General features: G+C 52.5%; 1 pseudogene; it reads left to right on the top strand.

Annotated features, from left to right (window-relative positions):
- The first annotated feature begins 8896 nt into the window (after positions 1-8896).
- Positions 8897-11755, top strand: LOC131748212 (transcription factor SPT20 homolog pseudogene; annotated as a pseudogene).
- Positions 11756-12151: the final 396 nt, after the last annotated feature.

The raw sequence follows: 12151 nt of genomic DNA on the forward strand, positions 1-12151 counted from the left end.
GGATAAAGAACATGTGGTGTATATACACAATGCAATATTACTCAGCCATTAAAAATAAGAATGAAATAGGGACTTCCCTGGTGGCGCAGTGGTTAAGAATCTGCCTGCCAATGCAGGGGACATGGATTCGATCCCTGACCCAGAAAGATCCCACATGCCGCGAAGCAACTAAGCCCGTGCACCACAACTACTGGGCCTGCGCTCTAGAGCCCGTGAGCCACAGTTACTGAAGCCCGTGCACCTACAGCCCGTGCTCCGCAACAGGAGAAGCCACGGCAATGAGAAGCCTGCGCACCGCAACGAAGAGTAACCCTGCTCACTGCAACTAGAGAAAGCCCGCAGGTAGCAACAAAGACCCAACACAGCCAAAAATAAATAAAATTTTTAAAAATAATAATGAAATAATGCCACTTGCAGCAACATGGATGGACCTAGAGATCATCAAACTAAGTGAAGTAAGCCAGGCAGACAGAGATAAATATCACATGATATCACTTACATGTGGAATCTTAAACAAAAATGATACAGAACCGACAAATTGGCCAGATTAATATTAACCACTGGGATACTTATTAAATTACAGACAGCTGGACCCTACCACAGGCCTACTTAATAATAATACCCAGGGGAGGAACCTGGGAGTTTTTATTTTTGACAAGCAATCAGGTGATTCTTATGCTCAACCAAGTTTGCGTTTAGATGATGCAGAGGCAAAGAAGGGTTATAAATTGTGATTTTTTTAAATGGTTAGTTCCAGTTCTGATGCCTTAAGAAAATAATTCATCTTTCCTGGACCTCAGTGTTCTCATCTATAAAACTGTGCCATTGGACCAAATGCTGTCTGGAAGAGGCAAAAAGAGCTTGTAGACTAGAGTGAAGTTTCAAAGTATTGGTTCTCAATCCTGGTTACACATTAGAATCTTCTGGGAAACTTTTGAAAGTGAAGGATGCCCAGGCACCACCCAGACCAATGAAACAGAATCTCTGGGGGTGTTTCCATGTGTTGCTAGCTTTAAAATCTCCCTAGGTGACTTTAATGAATAGCCACGGGTACAAACCTCTGCTCTAAAGGCTGACCGTCGTCAGCCAGGATGATTTTGATTAGTTTCCGGGCACCTATTTCCTTGCCTGTAAACTGGGAAGCGTATCACCTATTTTATGTGGCACATAGCCCCTATTTATGGAGTGTCTACTATGATGATTCTAAGCTCTTTGTCTACATTAAATAATCTGCTATAATTCAGGAAGAAAACTCTCAGCTTAATGAAAGAAGTTCAAAACAAACTCACTGACAACGCTGACATCACTGTCCAGAATACGAAGGGCCAGTGAACATTTTTGTGATGAGGGGACACGTGTGCAGGGATTGGAGAAACTCACTGAAGAGATCACTCCGAGATAGTGGTTCTTTCTAAAATGAATTCCAGGATGGTTTTCATCAGCCCTTCTTGTTAGGTCTGTGGCTTTCCAAAGAAAACTCACCTGGTGATTGGTACGTTGGACAGACAGAAGCAGCAGCAATGGGGACCTGTGCTCTTCTTGAATTGCCCTTTTCGAATGGGCTGGGCTATCATTTGATCTCCACATTCTTTACTCATCAACAGGCCCTTGAGGGATCCACAAAAGCAGAGAAACTATGAAAGGAAACAGCTGGGAAGTGACATCTGGCCTACAGGGTTTAGGAAGGAAAAGGCCATTCTTGAACAGCTGCTTTGAGTGTTTTAACTCCCTTGGTGGTTTCATTGTGCACAGTTTCCCAGGGGTAATGTTTTAGGCCACAGCCCATGAGTCCCACAGGCTGGCTCAGCTTGTCCCACCCACCCACGTGGCACACGCACAGTGGTCTCTTCCTGGGTGGTGACTTTTCCTCCACTTCATGAGAAAGTTGTACGGTAGGTGAAATATGTCTTCCTGGCCCCACCAGTCTCTGGTCTTTTTCTCACCTCCCTCAGCCACCCTATGCTTTCTCTCCTCCCTCAAAAAAAAAAAAAAAACAACACAGAAACACCATACATGTTCTCAGGAATGATCTGAAGTTCATCTACTATTTTAGAAAGTTCAAAGACCTTCTGAAACCCATCCATGGGTCTCCTAGTTAAAAACTAGATTTTTTTTTTTTTTGGCTGAGTTGGGTCTTCATTGCTGTGTGCAGGCTTTCTCTAGTTGCGGCGAGCAGGGGCTACTCTTCGTTGCGGTGCATGGGTCTCTCATTGCAGTGGCCTCTCTTGTTGCGGAGCACAGGCTGTAAGCGTGCAGGCTTCAGTAGTTGTGGCATGCAGGCTCAGTAGTTGTGGTGCACGGACTTAGTTGCTCTGAGGCATATGGGATCTTCCTGGACCAGGGATCGAACCCATGTCCCCTGTATTGGCAGGCAGATTCTTAACCACTGTGCCACCAGGGAAGTCCTGATTTTTTTTTTTTTACAGATAGTTGATAGCTCTCTGTTACCCACATTCATCATAGCATTTTATTTTATTTACTTATTTATTTATTACCTTTCTTTTGGCTGCACCGGGTCTTAGTTGTGGCAGGCAGCCTCCTTAGTTGTGGCATGCAAACTCTTAGTTGCAGCATACATGTGGGATCTAGTTCCCTGACCAGGGATCAAACCCGGGCCCCCTGCATTGGGAGCGTGGAGTCTTAACCCGTGCACCACCAGGGAAGTCCCCAGGTAGGGATTTTGAATAGGAAGTTTGACTTTATGAGTAGTTCATGGGAGAGGTCCAGGATGGAGATATAAATTGAGGAACCATCTATGTACTGACAGTACCTAAAGCCATGAGACTAGATGAAGTCATTGAAGGATTGACTGTAAATAGAGAAACGTGGGAGAAGGAGTGAGTCCAGGGACAGTCTGACATTAAGAAAGCAAAATAAAGTGCAGAGAACATACATTGAAAGAGCAAATATTGAATGAAGATTAAAGAAAAATTATTGAAATGACCAAAATTCTCAATTGTTGAATAAACTTGGAAAATCTGGAAATCATTAGTGACAATTATCAGGCAGATGAATTAAAAAAGAAAATCTCTGCTAGTATAGTTTTGAAAATCTACCTTCTAAAGATTTAATGATATTTTTGTTTGCATCTCTCCTACTGGCCAGAGACTCTATTTATTAATCAGGTCCAATGGAAATTTTAGAGCATTAGCAAGATAACTCAGGGCCAACCTTAGCAGTAATTGCAGCAAAAAACAAACAAAAAATGTAAAAGTCACACCTAATCATTGGAACTGTCCTAGAAATTAAGGTGCAAAGTGTATTGTGGTTTGTAGATTGCTGCTTCCCTTCTCTAAACCCAGCTATTTTGTGATAACCATGGTGTCGTGATTCTTAGCTGGGGATAACTTTTCCTCCCCAGGGAACACTTAGCCATGTCCATAGACATGTTTGGTTGTCTTAACTGGGATGGGGCTGCTATTGGCGTCTAGTGGGTAGAAGCCAGGGATGCTACTGAACACCCTACATTGCACAGGACAGCGCCCACAACAATGTCAACAAGCAGAGGCTGAGCAACCCTGACTCAGGCTATGGCTATTTATCTCAGGGAGTTTATAATAGAGCAATAACACCAGAAAAACATCCGACCTCATTTATTTTTCAGTAAAACGATAAAAAAGGTGCACACGTGGAAGAAGGTGGAGGGGAGACACAGTTCAAGAAAAGGGGAAAAGAGGAAAATAAATATGCAGTGCAACACTTACGAGCTCTGAGAAGTTCTTAGATTCAATAAACAACTAGTAGCTGTGGCAGCACAGAATGGCGTAACAGGCTGTGGGAGCGATCTTCGCTCACATCATCGCACAGAGCTACAACGTTCCCTGGCACTTGCTTTACTGAATCGGGGGCCTGATCACAGGCGTAACGCATTAAGTCTCAATGCCAGTGATGGAGGGTTAACCCAAGATGAGACCAACAAGCAATGACTCTTTACCTTCCCCAATCTTTAACCCCTGCAGTTCCAAGGCTGCGGTTGGTCCCTCTAATTACCCGCAGCGAGAGAGGTGGCAAAAACCTAGACCTAGACCTCAGCGGGTAGAGAATGAACCAGCTGACTACTGTCCATTAGGTTAATTATCTTGTCATTAATTCAGTTCTCTGCCTCCTCTAGCGTGTCTTTTCTGGCCATGGGTTTTCTCAGCATGTGCATCTCAGTCGAGCTGCTGTAGGGGCGGCAGCAGCTCGACTCCCTGGAATCAGCTAGCGTGCTCGCTGGTGCGCTCGGAAGGCTCCAGAGACGGCGTGCACGGGGAACATTTTCAGAACACCTCATCCTGTGGAAAGACGGGGCAATTAGGGAGCTCAAGTGCAGGGGGTGCCGAGCCATGGTAAGCGCCGTCGGGCCAACTAAAGCTCGCTGGGATACACGCAGAGCCGGGGACAGAGCCTCACCCGGTGCACGTGTGGCCAGACTGCCCTGGGGGTCCTCCCGGGGAAGAGTAAGGCGTGGGCCACGCTGCCCACTGTTGGCGTGGTGGGCTTGTAGCAGCTGACAAACACCTCACCTGAAATCGCCCCGTTCAGCTGGATGGAGTGCAATCTCACTTCTCCACACGCCCAGATCTATTACGGAGCACACCGTCTCCATCGCCGAGAGTGAACGGCCCGCATCCTTCCACATGGCTCTTCAGCCACAGGTGTGGCCGACGCTGCCGGGGCCCCGCCCATCTCCCCGAGGTCCTTGCCATCGCCGTACACGAGGACTGAGGATCACCGCCAGCTCCCCTGACGCGCCCTCTGAGGGCACCCGGGCCACAGGAGCATGCATGGGTGGCTCTCACACGTGGCAGCCCAGAGCGATGGGAAATAACGCCCTCAGGGCTGTCGTCAGTCAAATGAGGCGGGTGGAGAAACAGCCCAGCTTCCTTGCCTCTAGGGTAGAACGACCTGAGCTTGTTCTGTACTGTCTCCCAAAGGGCCCCAGCCGGGACCAGGTGTCCACAGCGGCCTCTGACTGTGCCTTTGGTCACCTTCGTCCCCATGCCTGCCCGACTGAGCTGCCCTTTCCCTGACCAGTGTTTCTCGGGCCGAGCTCCCAAATAAAGCCCTTGCGCTCGAATCCTCTTGTCAGGGTTTGCTTCTGGGGCACCCAACCGAGGACACAGTCAAGACCACAGCTGAACGTCTCGTCCATCCCAGGACACAGTGGGCAGACGATACACCTCTCGACTGAGAGAGGGCTACCCGGTGATGTCAGCTTAGGGGCTGCGTTTGGATCCAGCTCGCGGTTTACGGAGCAGGGTAGTGGAAGGGTTCCTAACCAGGGGGGTGGTTTTGCCCCCGCAAGGCCTCTTGGGCAGTATCCTGAGCCATTCTGGGTTATCACAGCGCGGGATGAGTGCTGTTGGCATCTAGCGGGTAAGGCCGGGGATGCTGCTCAACATCCTACAGCGCACAGGAGAATGCGCCCTAACAAACGTCACTAGTGCCACGGCGCAGACGCGCTGGTGCACTACAGCGCGACGCTCAGAAGACCCGGCTCGGGACACTTTTCTCACCTCTAAAAAGGGGGGGGGGACTACTTCTTCACGCGAGTCTTGAAGTAAAGTAACTATAGAGCATGGGGTCAATCGTTCCGTCACTCTTGTGCCAACGCTGTGCCAAGTAGTGACCACGCTGGTGAGCAGACAAAGACGGAAAAGGCGTCGTGTCTGCCCTCTGAGAATCCGGAGGCTGCGTGTGGAGAACGGTGCAGACGCTCGATTCCCTTCCGATGTGAAGCCCGGCTCTGATACGTGTGGTACGTGTGCTTTGGCAGAACAGCGGAGACAAGGAGGCGAGCTCCTTGGAAGTCAGGAAGGGATATTTGAGGTGGTGGGTGGAGATGGGCAGGCGACTAAGCACAGAGGGCACCGAGCCCGGCACAGAGCCCGGCACAGGGGGCACAGAGCCCGGCACAGAGCCCGGCACAGAGCCGGGCCTGTCGGTGCCCGGCGACTATGCTCGAGCACAGAAAGCAAAGGAAAGCGAGGAGAGGAAAGAGGTGGGGGAGGAGACAGGCGCCAGGTGGTGAGGGGCCCCGTCCGCAGGGCTGGGGCAAGGTGAGCAAGCCAGGCAGCCAGGGCACCGGCCCTGTTGGGACCTGCACAAGCCGAGGGTGGCTGTCTCCTTCCACCCTACACCCTAGGCTCCTGCTTGCCTCACCCTCGTCCCAGCCCTCCTCCTGTGTCATGCCGAGAAGCTGCGGGGCCTGCTCTGCAGCCTGGGAGCAGCCCCCAGAAATCCTGGACTTCTTTACTTTGTAGAAGGATAACCCGACTCAAACACAGGTCCACTGTGCCACTTCCCCTCCAACAGAATCGACATCAGGTCCCCAAGAAAGCAGAGCTTTCCCTTTCTAATTAGCCTCTCCACCTAAGCGGAATACTGCCCCAGACTGGTACCTTTTCAGACCCAACACACAGCAAATTTGCTGAGGACGGGAGGTGAACGGGATCATGGTTGGTGAGGAGCCTGCAAGAGCCTGGCAGGCAGCTGAGTTCATCTGTTCCAGTTGGAAGGATAGGCAGTGCTTCGAGTGAGGGTCAGAGCTCCTGTTCACCTCATTCAGTTGGGCTTGATTCAAGTTGGATATTTGGATGATTGGATAGCAAACTATGGTTTAACTATCCCGTCTTACACTGAGCCTAAAGGTGGCCATGTGGAGGGGAAAAGAGACAGGGAAGGATGCTTAAAAGAGCTAAGAAACTAAACCGATTTCAAGCCCCCCCCCCGCCCCCGAGGCATCCACAAGTACTCACATTGGCCTTTCGTATCCGCGGGTTCCGCATTTGCAGTTTCAACCCACCACGGATCAAATATAATCAGATCTGCAGAGGGAGAACCAGGGATGGGGATACGGAGGGCCTGCTGTAAGGACTTGAGCATCTGAGGGTTTTAGCATCCCTGTGGGGGGGCGGGGCGGGTGTCCTGGACCCAATCACCCACTGATACCGAGGGACGACTGTATACATTTGCCCGAAGACAACTGATATGCCAGGAGAAAAATTATTCTGGTCTATTCCTGAACGAGGGACATGTTTAAGGAACTCTTAGTCAAGGAGATTTTAATCCTATTTCAATAGACTGTATCTACTGTAATATGTAATTATCATAATTGCTATTGGTTAGAAAAACACATTTATTTTATAGTAGTCTGTAATTCAGGAATTTCACCAGTTTGTCTTGGATTCTTCTCACTTGTGACTTCACTATGAATATTGTATTATCATTATGTCGACACCTAAACATCAAGAGATTCTTTAAAAACAAACAAAAACCAAAAACCAAAAAAAACACCTGTCCCCAAAGGCTGGCAGATTGCAAGGCAACAATATTAATGGAAAGCAATGGCCCATAAATTACCTAGGACTCAATCATACCACTCCATACCACCACTAGGACTGTAGCTATGGTCTACAGTTAAGAGTAACCGTTTACACTGTACTGCCGTCACCTGGAACAACAGTTCTCAACCCTGTCAGAGGCAAACCACCTTTTTTTTTTTTTTTTTTTTTTTGTGGTACGCGGGCCTCTCACTGTTGTGGCCTCTCCTGCTGCGGAGCACAGGCTCGGGACGCGCAGGCTCAGCAGCCACGGCTCACGGGCCAAGCGGCTCCGCGGCATGTGGGATCTTCCCGGACCGGGGCACGAACCCGTGTCCCCTGCATCGGCAGGCGGACTCTCAACCACTGCGCCACCAGGGAAGCCCCAAACCACCTTTTAAAACAAACAATTTAATCCTGAATGTAATTCTTAGACGATATAACGTACCTACCACATAACTTTGAAAAAGACTATAAAGCCCTTTCTGAAATACCTGGAGAAATAAAAGGTAAGTACTTCTGTAAAAGAATGTCACGTTACGTGCACATCTCTGTGAAAACCATTAGGCGGGAGATCACTGGAAGAATCAGTGACGAATGCTGATGCTTGCACCAAATACAGCGAGCCTCCACGTAGGCAAGGGCTATGTATGGGGACTCTTTGGGTGTGTTAAACTGGCGATGGACACCAGGAGCAGTCCTGCCACTGGGAACAAACAAGACATTCCCCAAACAGTGAATAATGCTTGGTGAAGAGATCGCCACGAAGTGACCACCTTTCATGACCTTCCCGGCAACTGCAGTACCACGAAAATTGGTGTGTACTAAAGCCTCAGCCCGAAATGATGATAGATTTTTTTTGTTGGCTGCTTGTGCTGTTCAAGGTTCTAAGAAAAGAAGGTGTGGCGAAGCCCAGCCCTTGGTGGAAGTGCGGGCCCCAGAACCAGAAGTGAGAGGGGGCGGGCCTGCGCCCAAGAGGCAATACAGAAGGCTGAGGCCTGAGCCTACGATCTGCGCAGGCGCACACACGGATGTGCGCGCCTGGGGGGATGTGCGGGGGCGTGGGGGCGTGGGGGGTGGGGAATCGCTTACATTCACATCCGGGCCATCTGCCGCAGCGTGAGGCGAGCGAGATCCAGCGCGGTGGCCGGTCGCACACCTTTAGGCCTTTCCCTAAATCGCAGGTATTTTGCGCACTGCTTCTTCGGGGGGCGGGTGTCTTGGTGTCCGTTTTCTGTTTGTTTGTTTTGCGGTACGCGGGCCTCTCACTGTTGTGGCCTCTCCCGCTGCGGAGCACAGGCTCCGGACGCGCAGGCCCGGCGGCCACGGCTCACGGGCCCGGCCGCTCCTCGGCAAGTGGGATCCTCCCGGACCGGGGCACAAACCCGTGTCGCCTGCATGGGCAGGCGGACTCTCAACCGCTGCGCCACCAGAGAAGCCCCTTGGTGTCCTTTTTGAGGTGAGGCTGGTCGCGCCAGTGTGGAGTGGCCGCGTTGGCAAGAAGGCTCGTCGATACTGCAGACAGGGTTTTCACCCGGTTCATCCGCTCACTTAGATTTTCTCTTCTCTTAGGGCCCCCATTTTGTACCGCAATGCAGCAGGCTCTGGAAAGAGCTTTGGATCGTGCGGAGTATGTCATTGCGAGTGCCCGACAGAGACCTCCGGAAAGGAAATACCCCTCTACTGGGGAGAAGTCTCTCTATGATAAACTTTATGACATTTATGTTGGAGAGTGTGAAAAAGAGCCTGAGGTTACGGAGGGATTAACAAGCAACGTGAACCTGTTGGAGAAGCTTCTTAGGAGAGAGTCGTTGCCGTGTTTGGTGGTCAACCTGTACCCAGGAAAGGAGGGCTATTCGCTGATGCTCAAAGGGGAAAATGGGTCCTCTTCGGAGAGCATCCGACTGCCCTATGAAGAAAGGGAATTGCTCGAATACTTGGATGCAGAAGAATTACCTCCTGTTTTAGTGAATCTCCTGGAAGAGTCTCAGGTTAACGTTTTTCATCGCGGGTGTGTCATAGCAGAAATACGGGACTACAGGCAGTCCAGCGACAGGGAACCTCCCCATTACCAAAGCAGGCATATTCTCTTACGTCCCACGATGCAGACTTTAGCCTGCGATGTAGAGGCCATAGCCAGCGATAATCATAATTGGACCCAGGAGGACAAACTTTTGCTTGAGAGCCAACTGATCTTAGCTACAGCTGAACCACTGTGTCTAGACCCTTGTGTATCAGTAGTGTGCACTGAAAACAGACTGCTCTATAACAGACAAAAGCTGAACACTCTTCCCATGAAAAGGAGCTTCAAGAGGTATTCTATGGCCTCTCTGAATAGGCAGCAGGAGCCGTCTTGTCCACCTCCTCCTGAGCTAAGAGACCCGACTTCCTGCAAAAAATTAAGAGAAAGTAAAACCGGTGGGGATTACGGCCTCAAAACTTTTAAAGCAGGAAGTAGTGTAGATACGTGGAAACAGAGACCCTGTGACTTGGCCGTACCTTCTCAAGTGGACGTGGAGAAACATGCTAAAGGGAAGAAGTCTGTCGGATATGATGACTCACAACCAACAGCCTGGCCAGTGCATGAGGCACAAGGTGGTCTTGCATGTGGATGTGAGGCTGGCTACCAGTCGCAGGCAACAAGGCTGACCGTCAGGCAGCTGACTGATAATTCACTTGCCTCTGGAAAAGGGTCCGGTACAGAAGCCACGTGGGAGAGACAGCTGTCTCGCCCCCACTCCTCCGCAGTTGACCATTCCTACAGTTTACTGCCCGGGACAAAGACTGATGCTGGGAGAGTGGTCAGTCGGCCCGGGACCAAGACTGATGCTGGGAGAGTGGTCAGTCGGCCCGGGACAAAGACTGATGCTGGGAGAGTGGTCAGTCGGCCCGAGGAGTCGGTCCAGAAGAGTACCCAGTGTCCGGCGCAGATGTCACACGGCTCCAGTGGCTCAGCCGGTCTCAGGCAACCTTCTCCAGGGAAAGAACCAGAGCAGCCTAAGACTGGGTGGGTTCAGTCTTCAGTGCCCGGCAGAGGAGCCACACATCCACCTCCACCCATGAGACTTCCTTGGCACTCAGGAAGGAGCTCCTGGGGTGACAGTCTCACTTCACAGCAGGCGGGCAGCTCTCAGGCACGTCCATCTCCTGGCCCTGCTCCTAAGCCACCAGGTCTTTCCCAGAAATCCTCTGTGGAGCTGAGCCCAGTTAGCACACTTCCTGCCACCGCCCTGTCCACTGTGGGCTCATCACGGATAACCCCGGGCGCCCGGGTCACGGTCATCTCCGTTGGCCTGAAGGTCAGCAGAGTAGTGGGCCCCAGTCGTGGAGGCCAGTCCTCGGGGAGAGGCTGTGCCACCAGGGCCCCAGCTCCCTGGGGGATCCAGCTGGGCCACCTGCCTGCAGGAGCGCCGCAGCCGCTACCGCCGCTGCCTCCTCCTCCTCTTCCTCCTCTTCCTCCTCTTTCTCCTCCTCCTCCTCCTCCTCCCCCTCCCCCTCCCCCTCTCCCTCCCCCTCCCCCTCTCCCTCCCCCTCTCCCTCCTCCTCCTCCCCCTCCCCCTCTCCTTCCCCCTCCTCCTCCCCCTCCTTCTCCTCCTTCTCCTCCTCCTCCAGGAGGGGTTCAGCTGCTTTTGAAAGAAGCTTCGGATCTCAGGCCCTTTGCTGTGGGGCAGCTGCCCCGCGGTTCGCTCCTGTGGAGCAGCCAGCAGCGGGCCCCGCAGCCACACCTCTCCCAGCTGCGTCCCCCACAGTGGCCTCGCGCCCCGCCTCCTCGGCTGCTGACGTCCCAAGGTCTAGGGGCACAGGGTCCAGGGGTACAGGGTCCGGGGGTACAGGGTCCGGGGGCACAGGGTCCGGGGGCACAGGGTCCAGGGAAACAGGGTCCGGTGGTACAGGGTCCAGGGGTACAGGGTCCGGGGGCACAGGGTCCGGGGGTACAGGTTCCGGGGGTACAGGTTCCAGGGGCACAGGGTCCGGTGGTACAGGGTCCAGGGGTACAGGGTCCGGGGGTACAGGGTCCGGGGGTACAGGTTCCAGGGGCACAGGGTCCGGTGGTACAGGGTCTGGGGGTACAGGGTCTGGGGGCACAGGTTCCGTGGGTACAGGGTCCAGGGTTACAGGGTCCGGGGGTACCGGGTCCGGGGCCACAGGCTTCCGGTTCACAGGGCGCCGCCGTTCCCAACACGGTCGTGCGTGCCCAGCAAGCTGTTCACCTCAGTGCCGTGGACGGTCTCCTGCAGCCCCGGGCGCTCGTGTTGTCCCCGCCGGGCTCTGGCCGGAGTCACCCTGGCATGAGCCCCCCGCAGCAGAGCGGCTGGGCCTGGGCGGCCCCGCGGCCGCAGGTGCGCATGACCCTGTACGTGTCCCGCCGCACCACCCACTCGGGCCCGCGGCCCAGCAGCCAGGCCACGGGGACCGCGGATAGAGGCCCGCCAGGTGCTCCCAAGCCCTGAGGCCTGGCTGATTTTCCCCTCTTCTTGAAAACACAAGAGCAGCGACCAAGTGCATTGCGAGTTTCACCCGCATTTGGGGGTTTTGTAATGTGTCGCTCTTTTACGTTGTTAGACGTACACACTTTCTGCAGAGGCACAAGCCCGTGATTTTTACACAGAGACGGGGAAGTGCTTTCCTGAAGTGGCACGGTTTCGCAGAAGCCATCGCTTGGGCGGTGGCTGTTGACAAGTTGTTTTTATTGTGATGTTCCCAGGTGTATCCAGATCCAAACTAGGGTCAGTTTAAACTCCTGAAGCCTGTAATTTCTCTCAAGCAATACAACTGCAACACCAGTAAAGTCAAAATTAGTAGTATTCTAACAAGATGTTACTAACACGTAACTGTAGTAGCTTCAC

This window comes from Kogia breviceps, chromosome X (genome assembly GCF_026419965.1).
Source record: "Kogia breviceps isolate mKogBre1 chromosome X, mKogBre1 haplotype 1, whole genome shotgun sequence".
Taxonomy (NCBI): domain Eukaryota; kingdom Metazoa; phylum Chordata; class Mammalia; order Artiodactyla; family Physeteridae; genus Kogia; species Kogia breviceps.